At 30.7% G+C, this 13,245-nt stretch overlaps 1 protein-coding gene across 12 annotated transcripts in view; it reads right to left on the bottom strand.

The window, feature by feature from the left end:
• The window catches only part of LOC105256745 (cAMP-specific 3',5'-cyclic phosphodiesterase), a 316,988-nt gene that overhangs the window by 112,667 nt on the left and 191,076 nt on the right, over positions 1-13,245 (bottom strand). The window lies entirely within an intron of this gene.

Below are 13,245 nucleotides of genomic sequence, written 5' to 3'. Positions count from 1 at the left end.
TCTATTACGAACAAATTGATTGGATCGAACCTAGGTACGCCAAAATTCGGTTATTTTTCGTGTCACAAAGTGAGCTAAAATTACGCGAAAAAAAATCACCGTATTTTGGAAGTTTTATCCTACTGCCTATGAAAAAATTGCAAACTATTTACAGTCAAAAGATATATTTGCGACAAAGTTTGCACCACGATTTACGAATAATTTAACGTCATTCGCGATTTAAACTGAAATTATTCTTCCGCGATGGCAAATATTTCCATAAAATACTCTCGTGAATAAAAAACAGATAAAAAAAAAACGGAAGACTTGCATCATCAACAAATTTGAAGCGCAAGCCATTAAATTGCGAATATTTTTATTTCCGAGTGAGAGTCTCTCTTTTATCGCGGAAGATTACTCGTATATGTCGACACGAATATCGATTTTCTCATAAATTCGATTAGCGAAACGATTGTAATTCCGCATGGCCAGTTTACAGTAAAATCGTGTGCTACCGACATAACTTTCCGAATGCTATTTCTCTGTATTAACCGCAACATTTATAGTTTCCGCAAGAGTTACTACGTCCACATCGCGAAATTCATGGATTAAAGCATCCGTACAGGAAGGTATAGTTTCCCGGGTACGCGGAGCTTCGCTTTGAGGTAGCTCGTGCAATTGGCGTCCATGGTCGGGCAAGTAAGAATTCGATACGAGCTCGCGACAATAGCGACAAAGACAATGAGTACAATGGGTGCAGAGCGGTAGAGTTATTCGATTGCATCCTCCTTTAAGTCGAACGTAGCATCTGGCTTTAGCAGTCGTGTGATATAAATGAGAAACGATCGAACGCTTAAAGTGGCGATTGTTGTTGCGCTTAGAATTCGCAACAATCACCGGAAAATGATTTATTGAGAAGAAGCGACATTATTCTCTTTATACGATATTATCGCATAATAGGCTATTTGTTTTCAACAAGAGAGAATTTCTGGATTTGTTTCAATGCTAAGCATCTTGCGGATAAAAAATTTGCACAATTTGCAGGTGAATAACGCGCGCATTCCGAGCTATTATTCGCCTACGAGCGTGCTAATTCAAGATATTAAGAACCGCGTGGCACGTAAATCACATTAATTAATACATACGAACGCGCGTATAAATTATTTCTGGTGAATGTAATCGGGCGAATTGCATAGTGTAATTTAACGTAAATGAATTTATTCCGCACATTTATCGAGTTAATTGTCCAAATCGCATCGGATAATGAGTAATATTGAACGGATTGAATCAACGCTGCGCAAATCGAACAATTAGGCTGGTAAACGCGTCGAATGTAAAGATCTTGACTGCAATTTCGATCGAGTGAGTGTTGGGTGTTCGCCCCTGTAATTGGACATAGTAATAGTAGTGTAACGAGCAATTTCGAATCTTCGAAACAAGTTTTGTCAACTCTATTACGCCGCGGTACAACCGGAAGTTGATCCGATGGCTCGACTTCAAACAAACTACCAATTGAGGATTAAAAACAATGTCAATTTAAAATAAAATGAAATCTTGTAAAATTAAAATAATTAAAACTGTGTATAAAGTATTACGAGTGCTATAATAATTTCTACGAATGCTAATAACTTTAAGAATATCATATGTTTTTATATTGTAGTATTATATCATATGTTTCCTGCATATATCCGTAAATTCCATTTAACATCTATTTAATATATAGCATTCTATTATTGTGTTTTTAATTACAAAAGTTTCTACGGAAAGCTTTAAATTTAGTTTTTAGTTTAGTTTTTCGCACGCTATTTTATAGATCTCATTTCCATTCTAACGATCTTTAAATCGCAATAATACCTTAAATTTTTATTGTTACATATAAAGTTACAATTTGTTTACCAAAACATAAATTTACGTTGAAAATTATTTATTTATGTTTGTTTATGTATCATTAATTTATGTCAAAAGGACACTGATGCCACTGCTTTTAGCAAATCGGCCGATTCTTTTGTAAATAGCTGCCAAGAAATTTTGCCAAATATTTGCGAAACTCCTAGTTATCTATATCAAAGTAAAATTCGCACAGACAACCTTCGTTAATTTAACGCGCACCTAACACATTAAACATTCAATATTTGATAATTTGTCTTTGAACTTTCGAGGTAAAATTTTGCTCTACGACACATAGTCTCAAGTCGATTCATTCATTGCGCCCGTATTTATTTTAAGAATGACGCATTATGTAACGCATGCTAAATAAACCGAAAGTTCATCTTTGAGCACGTTTAACCCGTGTATTTTCATTTTAATATCGGCCTTTCGATATTGGACTTTTGTGTTTCTCGCGTTTTATGAGATGTCAGTGTTCTTTCCCTCACTGATCCTGACACATGACACGGGTGTTTAATCTTGTAAACGAGATTAGCCGGTGCCACCGTAGCTCTAATGGAAAAATAGTTTCCGTAATTGGACACCGTATCGTGAAAGTGCTATTTTTCCGGACTGATCCTTTATTCTAAACTATCAAGGGCGCCCACGTTGGAACCATTCAAGCATATCTACGCTGCAGATTACGTGGCCGATTGCACGCGAGGCTTTACCAGCATTTTACTCATCGATCGCGCACTCACGTTGCACAGTAAGCTTTCATGAAATCGTTGGTAGTGAAAATTTGTGTGATATTCGCTCAAGTATACGTCTACTATTACAACGATAAAATCGGAAATCTGGCGAGATCGCGCAATTATTGTGATACCAAAATATATTGCGATTTGCGTTATTTATCAATGCATTCGATGTCGTATGCGATAATTGAGTGCGTGCTCGTTAAGAGTATTAATAGCCATGATTAAGCGCATAACACGGTAGAAATTTTAACTGATCGTGTTTGTACTAGAAAATATGCATTAATAATCAAAGTGTCAAACGTGATGACTAAATAAATGTCACAATTAATAATGTAAAGTATATTACATACAATTCATTAATATTACATACAATTCATTAATATTTCCGGGTCTCGTGCAACTTTCGAATCACATAAATAACTATAAATACATTTATTACTAAGATTGTTGGGAAAATATTTTGTGAAGTACAATATATTATTAAAAATGCTAGGAGCGTCTAGTAATCATGAGATGCATCTAAATCATCACATAAGCTGTATAAAGCTATCTTGTTTCTACAAGCGAGGCACGTGCTACAATCAGCTGCGATTGTGATTCATCCCGAAAGTGGTTCGTATCGATTTTAGGGAAGATCATACGAATTTCTACAGATAACCGATAACCTTGTTCTCTAAGACGGTTTAAATGAATGGCCGACCCGGTAATTTCTTGAAGGCTAATGATGTATAGTTGATGCTACTGGCGCGAAATCACTTGCGATGTTTCGTCACACATGAAACACGTATTATGTACACGGCAAGGCTACACGTTATCGATGTGATTCCGGGCAAACACGCCACTTCCGTTCGAAATCGTTTGTCGGACGATATAACGACCTCATCGATTTCAACAATGCGCCAGCTGGTTTCACCTAGATTAGGCGAGTTCTAGGTCGAACGGACTGGATTCGGCCAAAGATTCATTACAGTACCACGCGATTTTGCAATTTCGATCTGGTGGCAAAACATGAAGTGCTTCATCTCGCGAATGTCCATTTAAATAGAATCGACGAGCCTGGATCGTTTTTGCAAATATTTTTTCGATGGTAATAGTAAAAAAACCAGATTCACGCAAATAAAATGGTTTTTCTACCTTTTTTTAATAAATTGTATAATTGATTTAAAAAAAATACAACATATCTATCTACTCCGTCGCGTAAAAATAACGAATATTTTTTTGCCTTTGAACGCCTTTGAACAAATATTTTTTTGTGGTAAATATCAATGAAACAACTTGCAATCGAAAATGTTTTCTTGAAAGATCTCGATTGATTAAAAATCTTTCGCGTGGTATTGTGTAGTATTTATTAAAATAGAATTTCAGAATCTGAGTGAGTTAATTTAACTTCTCTGTATAATAAACAACAATTTAATAATGAAACTATCGCAAAGCGGTTGAAAACTTGATTACATTAATGCAAATTTGCGTGAAGTTTCGCTGAAATATGATATATGAAATATGATAAAATATTTATCTAACCACAAATGAGTGGATAGTTATTTTTTTATTAAAATTTTCATAATAGTGGAAATAGCTATGTTTCTCATACAGTTTAATCTTAACGCTTATTCCATGTATTTGAAAAAATTCAAGAAAATATATACGTCGATACATTATAAATATAAAATAAACCAAAGTTAGAAAATTTGAAAATGAAAGAGTAAAATCAGAAGAGAAATAAATCAACAATCGTAATAAACTAGCAATTTATATTCGCGTATTGTACGAGAGCGCAAATCAAAAATTATCTTTATTTCTGTATTTATTACAAATACAATGGAGAACTTACAACTGTATCTCTCATTTCTCCACATAGCTTTTATATTTTTAACGATTCAGCATTTGGTTCAGCATTTTACAAGTTTGTTTATGCTTTTAAAAAACTTTTTGGTTGTACTGTTAATGCACACCCTGCGGGAAATCGATGATCCGTTGTTGTTTATGTAATGTAAATGAAACACTTCAAAATCTGAAGTTTGAGGTCTCAGGCCATCGTATAATCCTGATCTCGCTCCTTCAGATTAATCAATTTCCTATAGACTGACATATAAAAGACACGTAATAGACAAGACGTGCGTAGCTGACAGCGATCAAAAACTTTTTTCTGAGGTCATAAACAAATTTGTGGAACACTGCATTGGACCAAATGCATTAAAAAGTAAGGGAACTAATGTAGAAAACATGATAAGTTCTCTGTTGTAATAAATTGCAGAAATAAATTACGGATAATTTTTGACTCGTCCTCGTAATATTTTTCCAATACAGTATAAAAAAAAAAGTATAAAAAAAGCAACTACTAAAATTAAATATAAAATCAATAAAAATTCCAATAAAATCAGACAACTTTTTTACTTTTGAAAAATATTGTTCAGTCTATTATATATATAAATAATGTAATGGCGCATATGTGCGTGTATATCGTTAGTAGAAATATTAATATGAAATATAGAGATGTTTATGTTTATTTATAATATCCCGGAGAAACTAACAATGCGAAAATCAGCTACAATTTCCATATCTTGTTCATTTATTCATACATAATTCTAATTTTCCATAAAATTTTCCATAATATTTACTCAATCTATTCTAAATCATTCCTATTGCATAAAGATACGACGATACAACAAAACTATAATTATATATATATGCATTATCTGGAACGTTTGCATCTCATATTTCGCACGTTGGAAAGTCTTTGAGAAAAAAGCTCCGGAATGTTACGCAATATGGGAAAATCAGAAACGATTGCATAAAAGCTTATACGGCTGCTTTCGCAACATGTCATCAGAATGGTTTCATTAATTAAATACATCACATTCGTGTTATGCAGTAAGCTTGTAGCAACGCCACGCGCACATCAATCTCATGGTTTCGATCTAAAATTACAGATTAAATCACGATATCGTTAACAGGTTCCATATAATTAAGCGGTCGGTGCAACGCAAGCAGCGACGAATAATATTCTATCACGTTTTTAACTTACAAATATTTTCCATTCTGTATATCGATAAGGTATTTCACGAAAACAATAAAATTTAAAAATGCTTATATCGATTCCTTTTAATAATTTATTTTAATAATTTATTTTAATAATTTATTTAATAATTTTTTCATTATTATTTATTATTTATTTATTTATAATATATAAAATATTATAAGGTAAAGATAAAAAATAAATTCTGGCTCGTTCTCTTAGAATAATCTAAATAAAAATGATATCAAGTGTAAAGAGTTAATGGTGCAGTTCTCGTAATATTTATATCACTTTTTCCATAAAACTTTTTATATAACTTTTTCCATAAAATTTTATTTAGTTAATCTTTAGAAATCTGAATATCAAAAAATATATAATATTACTATTAGTCTCATTATATATTTTTTTCAGATTTCTAAAGATTAACTAAATAAAATTTTAAATTTTGCATGCGTATAATGTGCACTACAAGTGCTATTTTAGTATTTACTAAATTCGAGATGTCATGATAATGTTCGTTAACATATAATCCTGCTCTTTTTCCAAAAAGAGTAAATTTTTTTTATTGAGCAAATTTTTCATACGTGCCTATCTTTTATTAGGTTTGATATCATTAACTTGAACTTTGTTAATGTAATAGAGCTTTTATAGTGTAGTTCTTAAATATAATTATAAAAGCATTTGTTTTCTTTTGTTCAACAAGAGTTGTCCAATATTCCACTACTGCTTTAAAGAGAACTGCAATTATTCATTAAGTTGATCTGGAAAGTAATTTGCACACGATGAAGAGAAAATTAGTCAGTTTTTCAACTTTAGTTTTCACTGTCGACAAATGGCAATTTTATTTCATTCATTCTAACTCGACATAGCAAATTTATAACAAATTTGTGTTATACAATCTGCTAAATAAAGCGATGACATTATAATCGCTTATTTAACTTGTTTCAATCGATGCTTCAAATCGGACTTTGATATCGAAAAACTTGTATTTTTTTAAATAATATACATCCATTTCCAACTGTATTATTTTTTGCATACAAAAATATTTTGTAATTATTTTTGCATGTATTTAATACGAAGACCACATTTTTATATTGTTATTATACTGTATAGGTAAATAAAATCGCACGAACGAATGGCTAACGTCAGCATTCGAGAACACGACGTCAATTATGGAAATGGCACGTAAATACTTGATAAAATACTTTCATATTCAGAGAAGACCGGAATAAATTCGTTTATCTCATATGACGTGCAAAATAAAATTTTAATCAAACTTTTGATGCATTACCTATATCGCGTAATAATGCTAACATGCGTCTATGCGGTGGTTTCGTCAATAACAAGGCTGATTCATAATCGGTTTCTTAACAGTTCTACTCAAAATAAAATATGTGAAGTTTGCATTGCCAGAAATAGATTGGCGACGAAATGACGAATATCTTTCTAATAAATATTTTCCCGTTTGAACCGACGTGTGTGCTATTTTTAGCCATCTGACATAACCTACCTCACCTAAAATCTCTCCTAGCATCGTGGCAAATTATTGCAATCAATAGGTGATTTTATATGATATTTTACTTTCAAAGTACATACTTTCGTATTACCTTTCACGTTTTGAAATTTTAAGTCTTCTATAAATCTGGATTTCGTATATATTTTATGTTTCAAAAAACATGTAAAATATATTTTAACTCGCATATAAATCTCTTTAAAATATTATTTATATAAAATTACTCAGAATAATTCAATTTATAATGTTATAAAATTTATCATAACATTCCCGAAAAAAAGAAAACAAAAATGAGATATACAAAATATTCAAAAGAAAAAGACTTAAAGTATTTTATATCTCATCTTTTCTTTAATATCAAATATTAACAATTAATACATTTTTTACATATATAACTTCCGGCTAATTTTCAGAAAGAATATTAAATTTTAAATTCAATAATATCGTGTTATGAATAAAATAATCGAGATGCCGATTCGCAAAATTGCATGAACTCTTCTTCTTTATATACAAAGCCAAGGTATCTCAATGGAATGAAGAGAATGATACGAAAAATTGCGTTCTGTCGGTACACTTTTAGCAGAGCATAAAGCATCTCCAACTTGATTACAACGGTAATGAAAGCTATAAGGATAGTTCAGAACTTTATACGATACTGTGTCATGAATCATAAAATGCGAACGTTAGAAGAAAATTAGTAGACTACAATTTAATTAATCTATAAGAAAAACCTATAGAATAATAAAAATTGAATAAAAATTTCTGCAATGTTTAAATTACTTCGAAGCAGTAAATCATAATTAATTTTAAATGCCCGGAATTAAATCAGAGAGCACCTTTTAATATTGCGTCTGGATTATATATTCATAAGAGGATTATATATTCGTGAGAGGCAAAGGAGAAACAATTATCGAAGTTTCGTCTAAGCGTCGTCTTACATTTTACTGTGATACGTTAGAGATATTCAACTTGCTTCATTACGCCAAGTTCTTTCAAGAGAATTTTTGTGCAAACCGTGAACGCAGCAAGTTCCACAGGGACTTATACGTGAAACGCAAGAGGAATCACGCACGTATCAGCAGCTATAGTGAAAGTTTTCTTAGCACATACTACGTGAAGTCTCGAGATTTAACAATCCAGATAAAATAAAAAAAACACAAACTACAGTTTTCGTCACATTGTTAATTATGAGCTAATAGCTTTCATTACGACGAAATTATTGATATCTGTAACCTACAAAGTTATATCTTATATTTGTACAAATTATCTCTAGAGATACGATCTATTTTGTTGTTACTGTTTGCTAAGAATTATTATTATTATACACACACAAATATATACATAAGAATTTTATTTATAAACTTTATATTATCTTTCTAAGTTTATTTTATATATTCTCAAGAAGCTTTTTAAACGCATGTCATATGATAGTCACTCAAAAAAAAAACAGAAATAAAATTTTCCCGAAAAGTAAAATGAAATCGAATTCAGGCTCAACACTACACACATAGCGCTATTTTACGTGAGCACAATAGTGATTGGTTATCAGGAAGTGAAAAAGAGAGGCGGAAATCCTCCGAGTGTAGTTTCGTTCATCCATATAAAACAGAAACCCTAGGGATAACTTTGTTCCGGAAATGTATAACTATCGTACAAAAATAAAAGAGATTTTCAACGTGATGTAGTAGATTTTTTAATTTGCATTTTTAATTTGAGATAATCCCTTTTGTTTATATATAGTAAAGTAATAAAGTGTTATTAAATGATATTAATGATTTAAATTTCTTTCCTTTATCTATTTAAATTTTCTCGACAGATATTTTCTTCATTTGATTTTTACGTTAATAAACCTGATATTTAAAATATGTTAATTAAAATAAAAAATGTGAAATATAAGAAGTAAATTGGTAGCGGCATATGATTTTTTACGTATAGATTGGAATTAATATTCCGCCGCCGCACTTGAGCCCATCTTAAAATTTCAACATCGCCGAATAATTTACATTTATAATGAGAAGGCCGGAGAGAAGAAAATATTTTCAGTTTTTCGAGAAATTTAATCACATAATCATATTTATGAAATATAATTTATATATTCTAATTTATAATTTATATACTTTAATATTATTAAATATATTAATAAAGATTAATTTTTAGAGATTAAAAATCTTTTGCATTTTCGAATTTAATGCAGAATGCACCATTTCTTTGGGCTGTAGCGCCATCGGAAGAAGAAGAAGATGCACCATTTCTGTGCACGTCAAGCACATTTCTCTTTCTTATGTCGATGATACGTTATGTAATTTTCATAAGACTTGCATTTTCGATGAAATTCCGTATTCAGTTTTCGACCATTATCGTGAGAATCTCCGGATATTAAACCGTGCTTTAAATTCCTGAAGAAAATAGGCCAAGGAAATTTGACTTATATTTGTCTTAAATCATGCGCTTAAGTACCACGATGCATCATAAAAATGATTGTCGATCCTCTTTAATGACCGAGAGACTTGCAATCTTCTGCATATAAAAGAGTCACGGGAAATATATATGCCCGATAAGTTTTATAGACACTTGATTCAAGTGGCGAATGAATCTCGAGTGAGGAACAAACGCCCGCAATTGTCGCTAATGTCATATTTACGAAGGAGTTTTACCCTTCAACATCCCAAGTATCATTCGCAACGACATGTAACATACTTAAGAAATATCCTGTGCATTCTGTTTTGATGTTCTTTCAGTTATAAATAAGCGGACACTTAAAGTGGATCAGCCGTTTCTTAACGTGCTCGAGAGATTCTCCAGAAGCTGCTCGTTTTCTGATATCACAAATCTTGGCGCGCATCCAATATTGTACATCATCTCAAATAAGATAGCGCGAAGAGATGAAAGTTTGATATACAGCGTCAAGAAAAAAAGAATAAAAATACAGAATGAGAAAGAACACTCGACCGAAAGTTAGACTTTCTAACGATGCCATTTCTAGGTTGGAATTTGAAATTCATACCGCGTCGCATAAATCGCATGTAAAGAAAATGTGCTACAACGACAACAGTTGTTAAAGAATTATTCCTTGTTACGAGAAACGCAAACAGAGTATTAAACTTGTTTTAGAAAAATACGCATAAACTTTACTCATCACACAGTGTTATTTCTAAGCAAAACTCCGAGCTGGATTTATTACAATATTATGCATACGTGTATATACATATTATGAAGCCTTGTAAGCATAGTGAAAAGAATGTAATAAAAGAACAATTTCTTTGCGGAAAAAAAGATGAACTGTCAAAGGTATTATATAAAACTTTTTCACTTAACATCTATCCTTTGTGTTAGATATAAAATAAAGACTCGGATAACTGGCTCGTGTGTATATCATGTCGGAAGGTGAGTATCGTTAACCCTCTCGGCACATCTAATAGAAAATCCAAAGGTATCGTCATCCCTGTATAACCATTTACTACGGTCAACCGAGCGGATGATGATTAATCTACGAGTTTCCGACGTAAAATCAATCATACGATATGATTATCATTACCGATTATCGTTAATTACTACGTAAATTTATTTATAATATGTATTGGTTGACAAAACTACGAATGTTAAATATATTCGAAAGAGAGAGAGAGAAATATGTAAATGCATATATTTCTTCTTTTTTCCACAAATAATTTATTATATATCGAAAAAATATATATATATATATATATTTAATATAAAATATGCTTTCGACAGTTAAATATTTGTATGTCAAGTCTCCAATTTTATATAATTTAAATTTATTATATTTTTAAATATAAACGCGTTATTTTTATAATATTTAATTAAGATATTTAATTATAATATTAATTAAATCAAAAACAATTGTATTGTTTAAAAACTAATAATAATTCTCTTTATTATGATTAACTTTATGAGTAATGAACATTCATATTGCTATCCAATAGAAGTTGCTGTTAATGACGAAGATGATATTTTCAGACTGAAATGAGCTGTTAATGAAGAAGCTAAAAAAAAATACGAATTCATTAATGGCATCAGCAAGATGCGTTGATAATAAAGCAAAATTCTCATTAAGTTTTGCGTTCATTGTCATTAACATAACATTGTCTCTCAGTCGATCCATTAATTAATCCTGCAATTGTACCGCAAAGTATAGTCAGTATTTCATTACGTAAATATGCAACCTATATTCTGTCCAATTCGTGTTAGAACGAAAATTCATAGCGACAAGTTAACAACAGATTATAATTTGTGTACTTATACACATACATTTATAATGCACATCACATTTTACTGCAGTAAAATCTTAATATCCATAAAAGCTCAAAAATATTCTTCACCGAATACTATCTTTATTCTAAGTTTTTAAAACGCACTACTTTCATGTTTAATATCATAAATGGATTTGTTCTCGACAGTACTTTTCAGTTGCATGATTTTATCTCCAAATGGATTTCTCATTAAAATTGTATTAAATTACATATTATTTGAATATAAATAATAAAATATAATGATACTTTATTTTTAAAATACAAGTTATATTTTATAAAACAATCAGCATATATTTTGTAATCGCTTTTATGTTGACATTTTCTATTTTTTCCTTCCTTCCATTATTCGTACCTCTTTGATCATTGTGTTCGCATTAAATTATCTCATTGACTTGCAGGATTGCGCCAATGAGAAAAATTCTATTGAGGAATGGAGAGAAAAAGATATAAATTGCTAATGTAATAACTGATTACCTAATAATAATTAAGTAATCAGTCTTCGATAATTAAAATAATTAAATGAAAATGAAAAATTTAAAAGTATTTTATAAAAATGTTTTACGTTGAGATATTACTATGATAAAAGAGATACTTTACATATCAATTTAAGAAAAAAAAAATCATTAAATAAAAGATACAACAGAGAGTCACAATGAAACTGACAACAATGGACGCCTGATAATGTCTGAAATATGTATAAATTATTTTTATATATCTTTTAAACCTTCGAGAAAAATATGACTACATCTAACTTATTTCTGATAACTTTGAAAGAATTTACACCGTTTCGTATTTCCTATGTGTTTCCGCGCTTTTATAAGACAATTAGCGCAGTTATATTCCACAATTTAAAATTGGAGCTGTTAGCGAAGTATAATGGGCTACTAAAAGCATCACACTAACACGATATCCGATTACAAACGTTATATGTAATTCAAGGATCGGATCAGTGAATGAATTGACGTAAACATAAAGAGCAACCAGTCAACTGATGTTTTGCGCAAAAGTTTCATACATATATAGAGGGTTATAGTTCACTCGGAATTGCAGGTAGTGTGACGTAGAAACACATCTAATTGCATCATAGATTATTGTAATATAACAATTGATTAGTAATTAGCACAACTTGTCATATCTCTCGTGGAATGCTTACTGATTGTTACAATGACAATTACTTAATAACTAGTGCGATATATCGTACTTTAAAATGTCTGCTTATTGTTTCATTATACTAAAAAAACACCTGCATTTTACGTAATTCTCTTATACAATTTTGCATTAAGAAAATAAAATATTAAAAACAAATAGTGAAATAATTTTTTTAATAAATTGTAAAACCTCACAAAAATATCTTCAAATTAAAATTTGTCAAGAAATATTTTGAAAACTAAACGTTGTAGATAGAAAGACATTTTATATATAAAAATGTAAATGTGTTTTCACCGATCGATTAAGAGGACTATGAGAGGACGAGATCGATTAAACGAGTCGCGTCAGCTTGTATGCAAATATCGCGTCATGTAACCATCATAGGATTTTATACTGACATCGAATAAGAACTTGTATACATGTATACATTTTGCTTAGCGTTGGAAAATTTATACGTCGCTTTTATCCTTTTATTAGCATAAATCTTCCAGTGATCCCGATCTTGCTTCGTCACGTCAGCAGAAAGCCTCACATAAGTCTGAAGCGGAAATATATCAGTTATGCAATATGTAACAAACTTCCTAATCAAATTCTGTCATTGATCGTGAAAATATTTTCCAGTAAATACATTTCTCTCATTAGCATAATATATTTTAATCTGGCAGGAAATCGGGCAAAAGGGAATCACAAACA

Source organism: Camponotus floridanus, unplaced genomic scaffold (genome assembly GCF_003227725.1).
Source record: "Camponotus floridanus strain SB8 unplaced genomic scaffold, Cflo_v7.5 scaffold45, whole genome shotgun sequence".
Lineage (NCBI taxonomy): Eukaryota > Metazoa > Arthropoda > Insecta > Hymenoptera > Formicidae > Camponotus > Camponotus floridanus.
This window is presented reverse-complemented; position numbering and strand designations above follow the sequence as displayed.